Below are 15,376 nucleotides of genomic sequence, written 5' to 3' on the forward strand. Positions count from 1 at the left end.
TCAGTAGTCTCAAGCTACCAGAGGTCACCACCAGTTCATCACCGGTTCCTTTTTCCTCTCATCTCAGACCCTCCTTCGCCCTTTCCACAACAGACTCTTTCCTCCTCCGTAAGTTTAAAGGAGGGGGTCCCAAGCAGCGAGAGGACTTTCCTGGGCTGGATTAACCGGGTTGGACACAGAAAATACCCGGTGCTGGGTGGGGTAGCCACAGCTTGGGAAGTTTCAACTCGCCTCTGGCCCAGCCCGGCCCGGCCAGGCCCAGCCCCAAAACGCGTCTGTCTCCACCCTAAACATGATTGACCCCGCCCCAAAGGGCGGAGCCCAAAGAATACAGCCGCCGATTCGCTGCCTTTTCGCCAGGCCTGGGCGGAGCCGAGACCTCAACCCCGCCCCTCCCTAAGATCCACCCTAATTGGCATAGCCCGTCAGAAGACGCGTCCAATGAGAAAGGAGGGGCGGCTGCCATCTCCCTATCCGCTGCGACAACGCGAGAGTGGACGCAACTAAGTGGCAGACGCTACCCTTCGGTCTTTCCGGGTCTTCCACGCTTCGCACCCGGCACCTGTGGACCCTGGGCCCGAGGGAGAGCCGGAAAAAAATCCTCTGATCGAGTAAGTCTGCGCTGACTGGAGTACTGTTGGCGTCGGTTAGGGGGCTGCTGCTGCTCCTCTGATAGAGGAGGTGGGGGGCAAGGCCCAAGAAAAGGGGCGGAGAGGAGGAGCCGCGCGGACCCCGGCGTGGGTAGGGGGCTGGGCGGGCTAACTCTGGTTGAGTGGAGTCTGTGGGCGCGTGGAGCTCGCTCGTCCTGTTCGATTTACAGCCGTAGAGACGGGAGAGGAAGGCCCTGAGTTTCGCCGCTCCGTGTCTGCCCCGATGGAGCGTTCTTTTAAATTGTGATGTGAAAGTGCCACCCGATAGCTGCCAGTGGCTGGACTGCGGGCTCTTGGTGGCGGTTTTACCTGGAAGTTCAGATTGTGGTTGGCTTTCAGACAGGTCAGCATAGCAGTTAAGGCAAGCACCTACAGTGCTATGCACTACCAACTGCTTTATAAGCATTATCAAAGCTTTCCGCACACTAACCCCATGAGGTCGGCGGCAGTACCTCTGTCGGACGCAGAACGAGCCCTAGTGAAATTGTCATTTACCCGAGGTCACTAGCAAGCGGTGGCGCCACGGGGTGAAACCACACTTCCCGAAGTTAACTTCCGCACCGAGGTGCCTTAGCGACGAAGCTAGCACTAGCTATGTCCAAGAAGCCTCCTCGTCACCCCAGTTGACCTTAGAAACCATGACTACCCCCTCCCCTTTCCCCTGGACGGACATGGGGCGGTCCACAGACCTTGTCCTCTGAATCCAACAGCTCTAAAGAAAGAAAACTGAGGCCACAGCTTCCAGGACGAAACAAAATTACAAAACCCCAAACTCTAGTTTTAAATAATCGTGGAGATCGCAGTTGAGGTGGTGTCCTGAGGCGGACCAGCAGGAGTAGAATCCCTTCCCCAACCCCTAACCCCCACCCCATTGTGTCTTTCTGGGTACCATATTTAGCCTTCAAAGCCTTGATTTCCTTCATTTGTGAGGTGCTTTTAAATACTACTCAGGGTGGGCAGGGCAAGCCCCCTGCAGAGGTCATTTTATGTGGGGCTTTTCAAGCCAGTGGCGGTAGCCTTTCCCACGCTGCAGTCCAGTAACCTCTATAATCTTAACTCATCTGTCGCTGGATATTTAGGATATGTCTCATTTATAAACGTCATAGTACTTTTGTAGCAGGAAAATTTTTGTTTGTTTGGGCTTCCCTGGTGGCTCAGCTGGTAAAGAAGCCACCTGCAATGCGGGAGACCTGGATTCGATCCCTGGGTTGGGAAGATCCCCTGGAAAAGGGGAAGGCAATGGCAACCCACTCCAGTAGTTTTGCCTGGAAAATCCCATGGACGGAGGAGCCTGGTAAGCTATAGTCCATGGGGTCACAAAGAGTGGGACACAACTGAGCAACTTCACTTTCACTTTCACCTACTCCAGTATTTTGACCTGGAGAATTCCGCAGTCTGTATAGTCCATAGGGTCGCAAAGAGTCGGACATGACTGAGCGACTTTCACTTGGATATATATAATTCGCCTTTTTATAATGCACCGTTTGGCAGGTTTTGTACAATATTTCCAATGTCGTCTGACCATCTTGCGTGTGTGCGTGCTGCGTTAGTCACTAAATGGTGTCTGACTCTTTATGACCCTGTAGACTCTAGCCCACCAGGCTCTGCTGCCCATGGAATTCTCCAGGTAAGAATACTGGAGTGGATTGCCATGCCCTTCTCCAGGGGATCTTCCAGAACCAAGGATCAAACCCCATGTCTCTTGGATCTCTTATGACTCCTGCATTCGCAGATAGGTTATTTACCATTAGCGCCGCCTGGGAAGCCCTGCGACCATCTTATTCCAGGACATTTTCATCACTCCCCAAGGAAGCCACTGCGGGCCACGTGCTGGGTAGGACAGGGCAGTGAGCCTTGGCCCCGTGCTGAATTTCGGCAGGACTGGGCCACCTTGCACAGAGGCCAGGAGAGAGGCTTCCTGGTTAGGTCTGAGATTCCCAGGCCTGGCCTTTTCCAGGCTGCACCTTCAGGATTTGGCCACCTGGCCTGGAATGGTGTCTGGGGAAGAGGAAGGAAGCGGTACCCTGAAAAACCTGCGAAGCTCAGATCAGATCAGTCACTCAGTCGTGTCCGACTCTTTGCCACCCCATGAATCGCAGCACACCAGGCCTCCCTGTCCATCACCAAATCCCGGAGTTCACCAAGACTCACGTCCATCAAGTCAGTGATGCCATCCAGCCATCTCATCCTCTGTCGTCCCCTTCTCCTCCTGCCCCCAATCCCTCCCAGCATCAGAGTCTTTTCCAATGAGTCAACTCTTCCCATAAGGTGGCCAAAGTACTGGAGTTTCAGCTTTAGCATCATTCCTTCCAAAGAAATCCCAGGGCTGATCTCCTTCAGAATGGACTGGTTGGATCTCCTTGCAGTCCAAGGGACTCTCAAGAGTCTTCTCCAACACCACAGCTCAAAAGCATCAATTCTTCGGTGCTCAGCCTTCTTCACAGTCCAACTCTCACATCCATACATGACCACAGGAAAAACCATAGCCTTGACTAGACGGACCTTTGTTGGCAAAGTAATGTCTCTGCTTTTGAATATGCTATCTGCTGCTGTGCAACCCCATAGATGGCAGCCCACCAGGCTCCCCCGTCCCTGGGATTCTCCAGGCAAGAACACTGGAGTGGGTTGCCATTTCCTTCTCCAATGCATGAAAGTGAAAAGTGAAAGTGAAGTTGCTCAGTCGTGTCCGACTCTTCACGACCCCATGGACTGCAGCCTACCAGGCTCCTCCATCCATGGGATTTTCCAGGCAAGAGTACTGGAGTGGGGTGCCATTGCCTTCTCCAAATATGCTATCTAGGTTGGTCATAATTTTCCTTCCAAGGAATAAGTGTCTTTTAATTTCATGGCTGCAGTCACCATCTGCAGTGATTTTGGAGCCCAGAAAAATAAAGTCTGACACTGTTTCCACTGTTTCCCCACCTATTTCCCATGAAGTGATGGGACCGCATGTCATGATCTTTGTTTTCTGAATGTTGAGCTTTAAGCCAATTTTTTCACTCTCCACTTCACTTTCATCAAGAGGCTTTTTAGTTCCTCTTCACTTTCTGCCATAAGGGTGGTATCATCTGCATATCTGAGGTTATTGATATTCCTCCCTGGCAATCTTGATTCCAGCTTGTGTTTCTTCCAGTCCAGCATTTCTCATGATGTACTCTGCATATAAGTTAAATAAACAGGGTGACAATATACAGCCTTGACGTACTCCTTTTCCTATTTGGAACCAGTCTGTTGTTCCATGTCCAGTTCTAACTGTTGCTTCCTGACCTGCATACAGGTTTCTCAAGAGGCCAGGTGGTCTGGTATTCCCATCTCTTTCAGAATTTTCCACAGTTTATTGTGATTCACACGGTCAAAGGCTTTGGCATAGTCAATAAAGCAGAAATAGATGTTTTTGTGGAGCTCTCTTGCTTTTTCCATGATCCAGCGGATGTTGGCAATTTGATCCCTGGTTCCTCTGCCTTTTCTAAAACCAGCTTGAATATCAGGAAGTTCACAGTTCACATATTGCTGAAGCCTGGCTTGGAGAATTTTGAGCATTACTTTTACTAGTGTGTGAGATGAGTGCAATTGTGCGGTAGTTTGAGCATTCTTTGACATTGCCTTTCTTTGGGATTGGAGTGAAAACTGACCTTTTCCAGTCCTGTGGCCACTGCTGAGTTTTCCGAATTTGCTGGCATATTGAGTGCAGCACTTTCACAGCATCATCTTTCAGGATTTGGAATAGCTCAACTGGATTTCTATCACCTCCACTAGCTTTGTTCGTAGTGATGCTTTCTAAGGCCCACTTGACTTCACATTCCAGGATATCTGGCTCTAGGTGGGTGATCACACCATCGTGATTATCTGGGTCGTGAAGATCTTTTTTGTACGGTTGTTCGTGTATTCTTGCCATCTCTTCTTAATATCTTCTGCTTCTGTTAGGTCCATACCATTTCTGTCCTTTATCAAGCCCATCTTTGCATGAAATGTTCCTTTGGTATCTCTGATTTTCTTGAAAAGATCTCTAGTCTTTCCCATTCTGTTGTTTTCCTCTATTTCTTTGCATTGATTGCTGAAGAAGGCTTTCTTATCTCTTCTTGCTACTCTTTGGAACTCTGCATTCAGATGTTTATATCTTTCCTTTTTTCCTTTGCTTTTTGTTTATCTTCTTTTCATAGCTATTTGTAAGGCCTCCCCAGACAGCCATTTTGCTTTTTTGCATTTCTTTTCCATGGGGATGGTCTTGATCCCTGTCTCCTGTACAATGTCACAAACCTCATTCCATAGTTCATCAGGTACTCTATCTATCAGATCTAGGCCCTTAAATCTATTTCTCACTTCCACTGTATAATCATAAGGGATTTGATTTAGGTCATACCTGAATGGTCTAGTGGTTTTCCCTACTTTCTTCAATTTAAGTCTGAATTTGGCAATAAGGAGTTCATGGTCTGAGCCACAGTCAGCTCCTGGTCTTGTTTTTGCTGACTGTATAGAGCTCCATCTTTGGCTGCAAAGAATATAATCATTCTGATTTCGGTGTTGACCATCTGGTGATGTCCACGTATAGAGTCTTCTCTTGTGTTGTTGGAAGAGGGTGTTTGTTATGACCAGTGCATTTTCTTGGCAAAACTCTATTAGTCTTTGCCCTGCTTCATTCCGTATTCCAAGGCCAAATTTGCCTGTTACTCCAGGTGTTTCTTGACTTCCTACTTTTGCATTCCAGTCCAGGAGCAATTTGGTGAGCTGTGCAAATCTTTGGCATGCACGCACAGTAAACTTCCAGGCTGCAAGTCAGAGCCGACTTGCCCACATGAGAGCCTCACAAAAGACCCCAGCTTTGAAGTGGGGGCCAAAAAACCGCTGAAGCATGTGCCGACCTTCAGGATTGTCTGCACGCCGAAGCAGTGAGTGGAAGGAACCATAAAGGAAACGTGATGACCTCACAGTGACATCATCATCAAGAAATGGAGTCGCCAAACAGCTACCTGAAGTAGAAAGAATATATCAGCACACCCTTCCGCTGGATGTGTTATTTCCTGATGAACCCAGTTATAAAGAGCTACAGTGGATGCTGTACAGACAGCCCTCATCTGGAGGAAATGGTTGGCGGTTCTGAAAAGCAGAAAGTAAAGGAAAAGAAGACTGTATTTTCAGAATTTATCATTATTGAAATGCTTTTTCTCAGCAAAGCTTCAGAGGTATACACTGCTCCCTACCAAAATATACAAAAGATTGATGAGAAGCTCTGAGGTTTTCAGAAGCTCTAGGTATTCACCCGATTATCCATCTCACATATATTGTAAGAGTACATTCACAGAGTCCTTTTCAGAGATTGCTCAGCTCATTGTCTGGAACAGGACAAGTGTCCACCTGTGGACTAAGAAAGGATCAATAAGAAGATGAATTAGATATTACAGAAGAAGGAAACTAGCTTTCCTCAGTTTCATTTTTATCTTAATATGACTCAGATTTCAGGATTGCTGAATTAATAGAACTTTATTCTGGTTTGCTCTGCTAAACATCAAAATGCGGCTGAAAGTAGGGGGAAAATTAAAGGATTATTTATGCTGACCCAAAATCAAGGTTTTAAAAAATATTACACACCCAGTCATTTCACTGCCTACCTAGTCAACTTCCTACCCAGTGATATATGGTCTTTTTGTATAACTCTGACACTTTTTTTTTTAAATTATGGTCTTCAAAGTATTTCATATTACTACACTGTGCCTGTAGTAAGTAAATATCAAAAATCAAAAGTTCTACCAATTCCTGTTAGCTTCTTTTAGATTGACTTCCCAAAAGGATCCTGTCTAGTCATTCTGATTAAATATAAATTCTGTTCCATGAAGCTTTAACTAAAAAGACAAGTTTTCTTTTTAAAAAAGAGAGAGAGAAAAAAAAACTTTCACTGAATCCTTAAGTTCCATCACTTGATCTGTAAATTTACCTTTCAACAAGTGTATAATCAAGTAGAATAAAGGAAATATGATACCAGTATATCCATGTTTTACAAATGCACAAAGCATAAATTTTAGTTTAAAGTCATATTCAGTTTGATTCTGACTTTAAAACAAGTGAAACTGCTGTCATGCTCATAGAGAAGAGGCTTGTGGTTGCTAAGGGGGAGGCAGGTTGGAGGGGTGGAGTGGGAGGTTAAGGTTCTCAGATGTGAGCTATTACATGTAGAATGGATGGATAAACAAGGTCCTACTGCACAGAACAGAGCTGTGTTCAGTATCCTGTGATAAACCATATTGGAAATGAACACTTTAAAAAAGAATGTGTGTGTGTAACTAAATCACTTTTCTGTTCAGCAGAAATTAACACATTGTAAATCAATTATAATTTAAAACATTTTTTAACTGCTGTCATACACTAGTATTATATATGGTACTAGTAATTTGATGGAATGTTACCTAAGAAAACAAACAAGAACACATGGAACATCATAAATCATTTAAAATTCTATAAAAATTTTTCAAAGCTACCACCTAGATAATAAAAAGATGTAATAGTTACTCTTATTCTTAGAAGCATAAAACAGTTTAATCAGAGTCTTTATCAACTCATCTGGGGATAACTGGAAAAAGCAGTTATTCATAACAGAAAAACAGGCTTTCAGGAAGCTTTAAAAAAAAAAGAGGACCTGGCCCGTTATGCTCCCCATACTCTGTACCCCTCCTCCTTCAGCGCCTGAAAAACCGCTTCTCTCGTTCTGCCTCTCTGAATGTGCCTATTTTGAAGATTTCATATACATCTAATAAGTCACACAGTATGTAGCTCTTTCTGTCCCACTTCTTTCACTTAGCATAGTATTTTCAGGGTTCATCCATGATGTAGCTTCCGTCAATAGTACATTTTTTTTTATGCCCGAATAACAGTCTGTTGTATGAATGTGCTATATTTTTACTGATTCATCACTTGATAGAAACTTTTATTATTTACTCTTTGGGGCAGTTATGAATAATACTGCTATGAACATTACTGTCCAGATCTTTATATGGCCATATATTTTCATTTCTGCTGGATTTTGTTAAGTCATATGGTAACTCTGTGTGTAATCCTTTGAGGAATTGCCAAACTGTTTTCCATAGTGACTGTAGTGTTTTACATTCCCACCAGAAGTTTCTTCACATCTTCACCAGTACTTTTTTCTTTTTTTGTAGCCATCCTGAGAGAGATAAAGTGGTATCTTATTGTTACTAGGCATCTACCTAGTAATGACTGAGCGACTTCACTTTCACTTTTCACTTTCATGCATTGGAGGAGGAAATGGCAACCCACTCCAGTGTTCTTGCCTGGAGAATCCCAGCAACGGCGGGGCCTGGTGGGCTGCCGTCTATGGGGTCGCACAGAGTCAGACACGACTGAAGCGACTTAGCAGCAGCAGCAGTAATGACTAATGAGGGGACTTCCCTGGTAGCTCAGACGGTAAAGCGTCTGCTTACAATGCGGGAGACCTGGGTTCGATCCCTGGGTCAGGAAGATGCCCTGGAGAAGGGAATGGCAACCCACTCCAGTATTCATGCCTGGAAAATCCCATGGACCAAGGACCCTGGTGGGCTACAGTCCATGGGGTCGCAAAGAGTTGGACACTGGCTCAGATGGTAAAGAATCTGCCTGGAATGCGGGAGACCTGGGTTCGATTCCTGGGTTGGGAAGATCCTCTGGAGGAGGGCATGGCATCCCACTCCAGTATTCTTGCCTGGAGAATCCCCATGAACAGAGGCTCCTGGCGGGCTACAGTCCTACAGGGTCACAGAGTCTTGCTCGACTGAGTGACTAAGCACACAGCACAATGACTAATGATGCTGAGCATCTTTTCATGTTCTAAGTGGCTGTTTACCACATTTCTAAGTGGTATATGTTTGAAGAATTGTCTTCAAAAAAAGATTTTTTTCCTTATTTTTCATTGAGTTATTTTTTTCTTGTTGAGTTGTATATATATTTTGGATACTAGATCCTTATCAAATACATGATTTAAAAATACTTTCTCCCGTTCTGTGGGTTGTCTTTTCACTTTCATTTTTTTTAAATTTATTTATTTTAATTAGAGGCTGATTACAATATTGTATTGGATTTGCTGTACATCAACATGAATTTGCCATGGGTGTACACGTGTTCCCAATCCTGAACCCCCCTTCCCACCTCCCTCCCCATACCATCCCTCTTGGTCATCCCAGTGCACCAGCCCCAAGCTTCCTGTATCCTGCATCTAACCTGGACTGGCGATTTGTTTCTTATATGACATTATACATGTTTCAATGCCATTCTTCCAAATCATCTCCCGCCACCCCCACCCCCCCACCCCCCCACCCCCCCCCCCCCGCCCACAGAGTCCAAAAGACTGTTATATACATCTGTGTCTCTTTTGCTATCTCCCATACAGGGTTATCATTACCATCTTTCTAAATTCCATATATATGCGTTAGTATACTGTATTGGTGTTTTTCTTTCTGGCTTACTTCACTCTGTATAATCGGCTCCAGTTTCATCCTTACTTTCTTGATAGTGTTCTTAGCACAAAAGTTTTTACTTTTGATGAAGTCTAATTAAGCTGTTTTTCCTTGTGCTTTGGGTGTCATACTTAAAGTGTTGCTTGTTCAAAGTTCTTGATGATTAATACCTTTGTTTTCTTCCATAAGTTTTATAGTTTGAGAGCTTAGACCCATTCAAGTTAATTTTATATATGGTGTGAAATAGGAATCAGATTCATTCTTCTGCGGGTGAATATCCAGAGCTTTGGGCAGTTGAAAGATTTTTCTTTATCTGCTGCTGCCTCCCACCCCCATATTGTCTTGGCACCTTTGTCAAAAATCAATTTTCAGGATTTCCATGGTGGTCCAATAGTTGGGAATCCACCTGCCAGTGTGGGGTACATGGGTTCGATCCCTGGTCCAGGAGGATTCCACATGCTGTGGGGAGCTAAGCATGGGTGCCACAGCTACTGAGTCCACAAGCCACAACTCCTAAAGTCCATGTGCCCTACAGCCTGTGCTCTGCAACGAGAGAAGCCACCACAATGAGAAACCCACACTCTGCAAGTAGAGAGTAGCCCCCACTTGAGGCAACTAGAGAAAAGCCCATGCTCAGCATCAAAGACCCAGCGCAGCTAAAAGAAATAGATAAATAATTTTCTTTAAAATTTTCTATAAAATATCCAATAAATATATGGATTTATTTCTGGATATTATTTCATCCATAAATATATGGATGTATATATTTATACATCCATAAATATATGTATTTATGTATTTATTTCTGGATTTCTTTCTTTCTTTATTCTCAGTTCTACTCCATTGATTTATGTTGCTGTCCTTGTGCCAATACCGATGTCTTGATTACTGTAGCACTGAAATTGGGAAGTGTGAGTCCTCCACTTTGCTCTCTTTCAAGATTATTTTCACTCTTCTGTGTCCCTTATATTTCCAAATGAATTTCAGGATCAACTTAGTAACTTCTCCAAAGATGGCGGTTGGAATTTTGATAGCGGTATGTTAAATCTGTACATCAGTTTGTAGACCATCTTAAGTCTTCCAATCCGTGACATGGTTGTCTTCTCATTTATTTAGGTCCTCTTGAATTTCTTTCAACAATGTCTTGTAGTTTCAATGTATAGAGTTGTGCACTCGTTAAATTTATCACTAAGTACTTTATTCTTTTTTGTGCTATTTTAAATGGATTTGTATTCACTTCACTTTCAGATTATTCACTGCTCATGTACAGAAGTACAGTTATTTTGCATCCTTCAGCCTTGCTTAACTCATTTCTTAGCTCCAGTAGTTTCTGTGCATATGTGTATATGTGAATTCTTTAGGATTTTCTTTATGTATCACATCATGTCGTCTACAGATATGAATAGTTCTACTTCTTCCTTTCCTGTTTGGATTCTTTTTATTTCTTTTTCTTGCCTAATTGTTCCTGGCTAGAACTTTCAGGACAGTGTTAAATGGAAATGATAAGAACAGACATCCTTGTCTTGTTCCTGATCTTAGGAGAAAAGCTTGCGGTCTTTTACCATTATGGTGGTAGCTGTGGGGGGGTTGTCAATGCCCTTTATCAAGTTGAGGAAGTTACCTTCTGTGCCTAGTTTTTGTCATGACAGTATATTGGATTTTTTTTTTAAGATAAGAGCTGTTTTGTTTTTGAATGTTATTTATTTTCGGTTGTGCTGAATCTTCATTACTGTGGGCCAGGCTTTCTGTAGTTGCGTTGTGCGGACTTCTCGTTTCAGTGGCGCAGACCCCAGGGGACACAAGCTTCAGTAGTTGCAGTATGCAGGTTTAGTCGCCCCACAGCATGTGGGATCTTCCTGGACCAGGGATCAAACCCATGTCTCCTGCTTTGTCAGGCGGGTTCTTAACCACTGGACCACCAGGGAAGTCCAGCAGGACATTGGATTTTGTCCAGTATTTTTTTTTTTTTTGCATCTATTGAGATAATCACGTGGGTGTTTGTTTATTTTTTTCTCATTTATTCTGTTAATATGGTGTATTGCACTGATTTTTTTTTTAGTGTTGAACCTAGATTTGGTTTGCTAGCATATGGTTGAGGAATAGTGTCTGTGTTCATAAAGTAGGTTGATCTGTAGTTTTCTTGTCTTGTGATACCTGTGTCTGGTTTTGGCAACAAAGGACTCCTAGCTTCATACAGTGAGTTGGAAAGTTGTAGTAAACGTCTTGCATATAATTCTTACAATCTTTTGGATTATTTTCTTAGGATCAAGGCCCAGAAGAAGGCAAGGAATACATTTAAATTACTTGATAAGTATTGCTCAGACATTTTCCAAAAAGTTAAGTCATGTTTCTTTATTTGTTTGAGATTAACATTATCTTTCTAGAATAATGGTCTCTTAGAAATTATTATTCTTTATTCCTTTAAGTGCTTGAAAGATACTCTAAAAGGCAAAGCCAAGCTCAGCCTGCCACAACACATCTTATTTAATATCTGTGCTTGGCAGAGTGGTTCCCAAGGAGCTGAGAGCCAGCATTTTATCCCCAGCAAAATTGTTATTGAGCATTTCCTTTTGGAGCAGGATTTCTTAACCTCAGCACTATTTGGAGCTGGATAATTTGTTGTAAGGGGCTGTCCTGTATTACAGGATGGTTAGCAGCATCCCAGGCTTCTACCCACTAGATGCCAGAGCAGCCCACCCCTCCCCACCCCCAAGTTGTGACAAACAAAAATGTCCCTGGAAATTGCCAGATGTCCCCTGGTGGGTGAAATCGTCCTTGGTAGAGAAACACCAATCTAAAAACTGATTGTGCTGACTTCATGTTACTGTCCAATAAAATTGTCTCTAATTTTGAATTTTAATCCTCGCTGTATATTTGGCTTGAGCCACATTTGTCTCAATCTGTTACCGTGTGCTGATGACTTTCAAATCTGTATCTTTTGCCTCATTTCCCCTCTGGATTCTCAGGCCCGTTTTAACACATCTTGAGATTGGCTTCTTCATGGTCAGACTTTGTTCCCCAAACCGCCCTTCCTTCTTTATTCTTGGACTCTCAGGTCAGAACACTGCCAGTTATTCACTTGTCAGTTTTCAGCTGCCCTCTGCCCACCTCTCCCATGAAATTTCCCTCCTACCTCTTTCTAACTTCAGGGTTCTCTATCCCAGGTATCACTGTCACTTCCATGTTGGTGGGTTCATCTAACCTGAGTTGCTGCAGCAACCCTTAACTTCCAGCTCATTCCCTCCACCGCTGCCTCTGAAATGCCCTTTCTAAAATACAGGTCTAATGTTACTCACCCAGGGACCTCAGTATCTGACCCTGCTTGCCTCTAGCCCAATCTCCCAACCCCTTGTACCTTAGGCTCTGGCCACACCAAAAAGTGCTCACAGACTCCTCACACTGCCATCTTGCCTGACGGGCTGGATTCAAATTCAGTCTCCACTCTGGCTCTTCCACTCCGAGCCATCACTGCCTTCTCCCCCACTGCACCTGGAGAGACCTGTATCACCCTGAAGATGCACGGCAGGAATTGGTGCACATATTCATCTTCCCTCTAAGCACCGAGTCCCTTGAGAACGGGAACCACAATTTATCTCTGCCTGCCCCTCCATGCCCGGTGCCTGACGTGAGTGGGCACTTTGTAATGTATGTTGAATATCAAATGAAAATACCCAGAGCAGAAGGAAGCTACTTGGGATTTAAAATAGCTGCAGAGTTGGCTGGTTGGTTGGTTGGCTGGATGTTGGTCAGTTGGTTTTAGCTCAGTGAACATTTACCAAGAGCCAGCTACTGAGTGCCAGGAATAGAAAAAAGAACAAAGCAGGATTTTTGTCTTAAAGAATTCACATCACATTTAATGGTGGGAGGTGAGAGTACAGAGTTCCACGCAGAGGGATAGGTGCAAACCTGGTCCCTAAAGTGGTTATTGAGATTGAACCACGTTTGCATTTAGGGAAGACACACTCTACCCCTGAAATAGACTTCTTAAAAGTACAGAAAGATACCGTTTCATCCCACTCTTAATTCTTTTCCATGTTTGGTCAACATCTATTTGTTACGACTTTTAAAAATGACTTCCGCTTGATCTTGTCAGCCTCCCTTGTTCTGTTGCATTGCCTGAACCTGTGTTTGTGTGAGTTGGTAGTTTAGAGGTATTGTCTTCAGCCAAAACCAGCAGCTGCCATTTCTTTCTTATTAGCTGTGTCTTTGTGATTGTGCGCTGCTCTGTTGAGGACAGTGGTGCTGGTGGGCCAGTGGCCTGCCTCCTGCTGGGTGATCTGAAGCCTTTGACTCACCATTATCTTTTTATTGAGTTGGTAATAATGATAATCTTTTAACTTATTATTTTTTTTAATAAATACAACTTTTTTTTTTTTCTAAGGCTTAAGGTAATTGATCTAAATTCAGGAGCCATTAAAGTGGTTACTGAGAAAAATTAATAAAATTATATTTTTGGATGGGGTGAAGCACTGATGGAATTTCAGAGACGGGAAATACAGATAGGTAAGAGAGCAGGCTAGGAAACTAGAGAGAGATTATGAACTCTTTGGAACATGTTGAATCTGCTTCATGTAGAAGTAGACAGGAGATGGCCTTTTCATGAGAACTAGATGCTCTAGGGCAGAGGTCCGCAACCTTTTGGCACCAGAGACCAGTTTCATGGAAGACAGTTTTCCAGGGTGGGTGGTTTCAGGATGATTCAAGCAAGCTTCGTTTATTGTGTGCTTTGCTTCTAATCTAGAGACACTGCTGATCTGGCAGGAGGTACCTGTCTGGAGGCCTGGAGGTTAGGGACCCCTGCTCTGGAGGGATGCTAGGATAGAGGTGAAACTGTGTTTGTAGGTGAGATGCTATTAAATATGGAATCAAGAGCATCTGGGATAGAATGTTGGGAAACACAGAATAGGTGGCCCAGGAGAAATGAGAGAACGATGAACTTGACAAGTCAGGGGAGAACCAAGAGAAAGCTCTTCCAGGAACCTCAAGAAGCTTGAAACTTTGTGGTGTCACATGTCATGAGAATCAGGACTAAAGAGAGACCACTAACATTGGCAGGTAGGTGATCATTAGTTCACACCTCAGTAAGAGCATTTTAGCAGAAGGGTGAGGATAGAGGGGGCCTGACTGCATTGGGGAATGATTGGAAAATAAAGAAGTAGGGTGTGTACATACAGATTGTGCTTCCAGAACACTTTTGTTCCTTTTGGATTGGAGGTGGAGCACATACAAATGAAAAGCCGGAGCATGTTTATACGCTGAGATGAGGAAAGTGGGAAATTGATTAAACATATGAGAACAGATGTTGGTAATGTTTGAGAAGGAAACTGTCAGGAGGGATGGGTTGGCCTGGAAAAGGCACAGGGCCACGTGTTTCTCCTAGACAGGAGGGGAGATGATAGGAATTAGTAAAGGCAGACATTTGTGCAGGGGATGAGAAAGAAGTTGGGGTATTCATGCTGGTAACGTCTGTCTTCTGGGTGAAGTAGGGAGCTGTGCTATGTACTAACGGTGACTAGAAGGAAGTGGAAAGGATTTTAGGAGAGTGATAATGCTCCGTATTGTCAGCAGTGAACCAAACTAGGAGTAAATAAAACTAGGTCAGTTTATGATGTCCCAGCAGAGGATGAAAGTGAAACATTTGTGATGGCTCCAAGTCGGCATGGTTGTATGATGTGCTTTAGTGGTGCATATGCTTTCTGGCACAGGACTACAGAGTGGCTGGTTAAACTAATCCAAATTGTGCAGTGACTCTATGGGAAGCAGACTGAAAGGAAGCAAATCAAGGACTTTGTTACAGAATTCATGAAATGTTTAAGTACTATACTCACTTAATTTTTGTTCATTTGTATCGAATTAACCCCAACTCACAATCATAGGTTGACACAGAGTCTTTGGATAAATAGTGAATTCTGGAACATAGGTCTGGACTTGCAGTGCTTTGTTTGATGCTAACAGGCAAGGCACTCCCTACTCAAAAGTAGAAGTTGGGGAATAAAGGCAAGTTCAGTTCAGTTCAGTCGCTCAGTTGTGTCCGACTCTTTGCGACCCCATGAACCGAACCACGCCAGGGCTCCCTGTCTATCACCAACTGCCAGAGTTCACCCAAACCCATGTCCGTTGAGTTGGTGATGCCATCCAACCATCTCATCCTCTGTCGTCCCCTTGTCCTCCTGCCGTCAATCTTTCCCAGCATCAAGGTCTTTTCAAATGAGTTAGTTCTTCGCATCAGGTGGCCAAAGTACTGGAGTTTCAGCTTCAACATCAGTCTTTCCAATGAACACCCAGGAC

At 43.9% G+C, this 15,376-nt stretch overlaps 1 protein-coding gene across 4 annotated transcripts in view; it reads left to right on the forward strand.

The window, feature by feature from the left end:
• The first annotated feature begins 456 nt into the window (after positions 1-456).
• DCAF4 (DDB1 and CUL4 associated factor 4) overlaps positions 457-15,376 on the forward strand; it is a 40,356-nt gene continuing 25,436 nt past the window's right edge. For 2 of the 4 annotated variants that reach the window (XR_003512827.1, XM_027552340.1), the window contains exon 1: positions 469-611. The gene's annotated coding sequence lies outside the window, so the exon portion shown is untranslated. Of the gene's footprint in view, positions 612-15,376 lie in introns of all 4 variants that reach the window. The other 2 variants (XM_027552341.1, XM_027552339.1) reach the window with 2 other exon arrangements.

Source organism: Bos indicus x Bos taurus, chromosome 10 (genome assembly GCF_003369695.1).
Source record: "Bos indicus x Bos taurus breed Angus x Brahman F1 hybrid chromosome 10, Bos_hybrid_MaternalHap_v2.0, whole genome shotgun sequence".
Classification (NCBI taxonomy): Eukaryota; Metazoa; Chordata; class Mammalia; order Artiodactyla; family Bovidae; genus Bos; species Bos indicus x Bos taurus.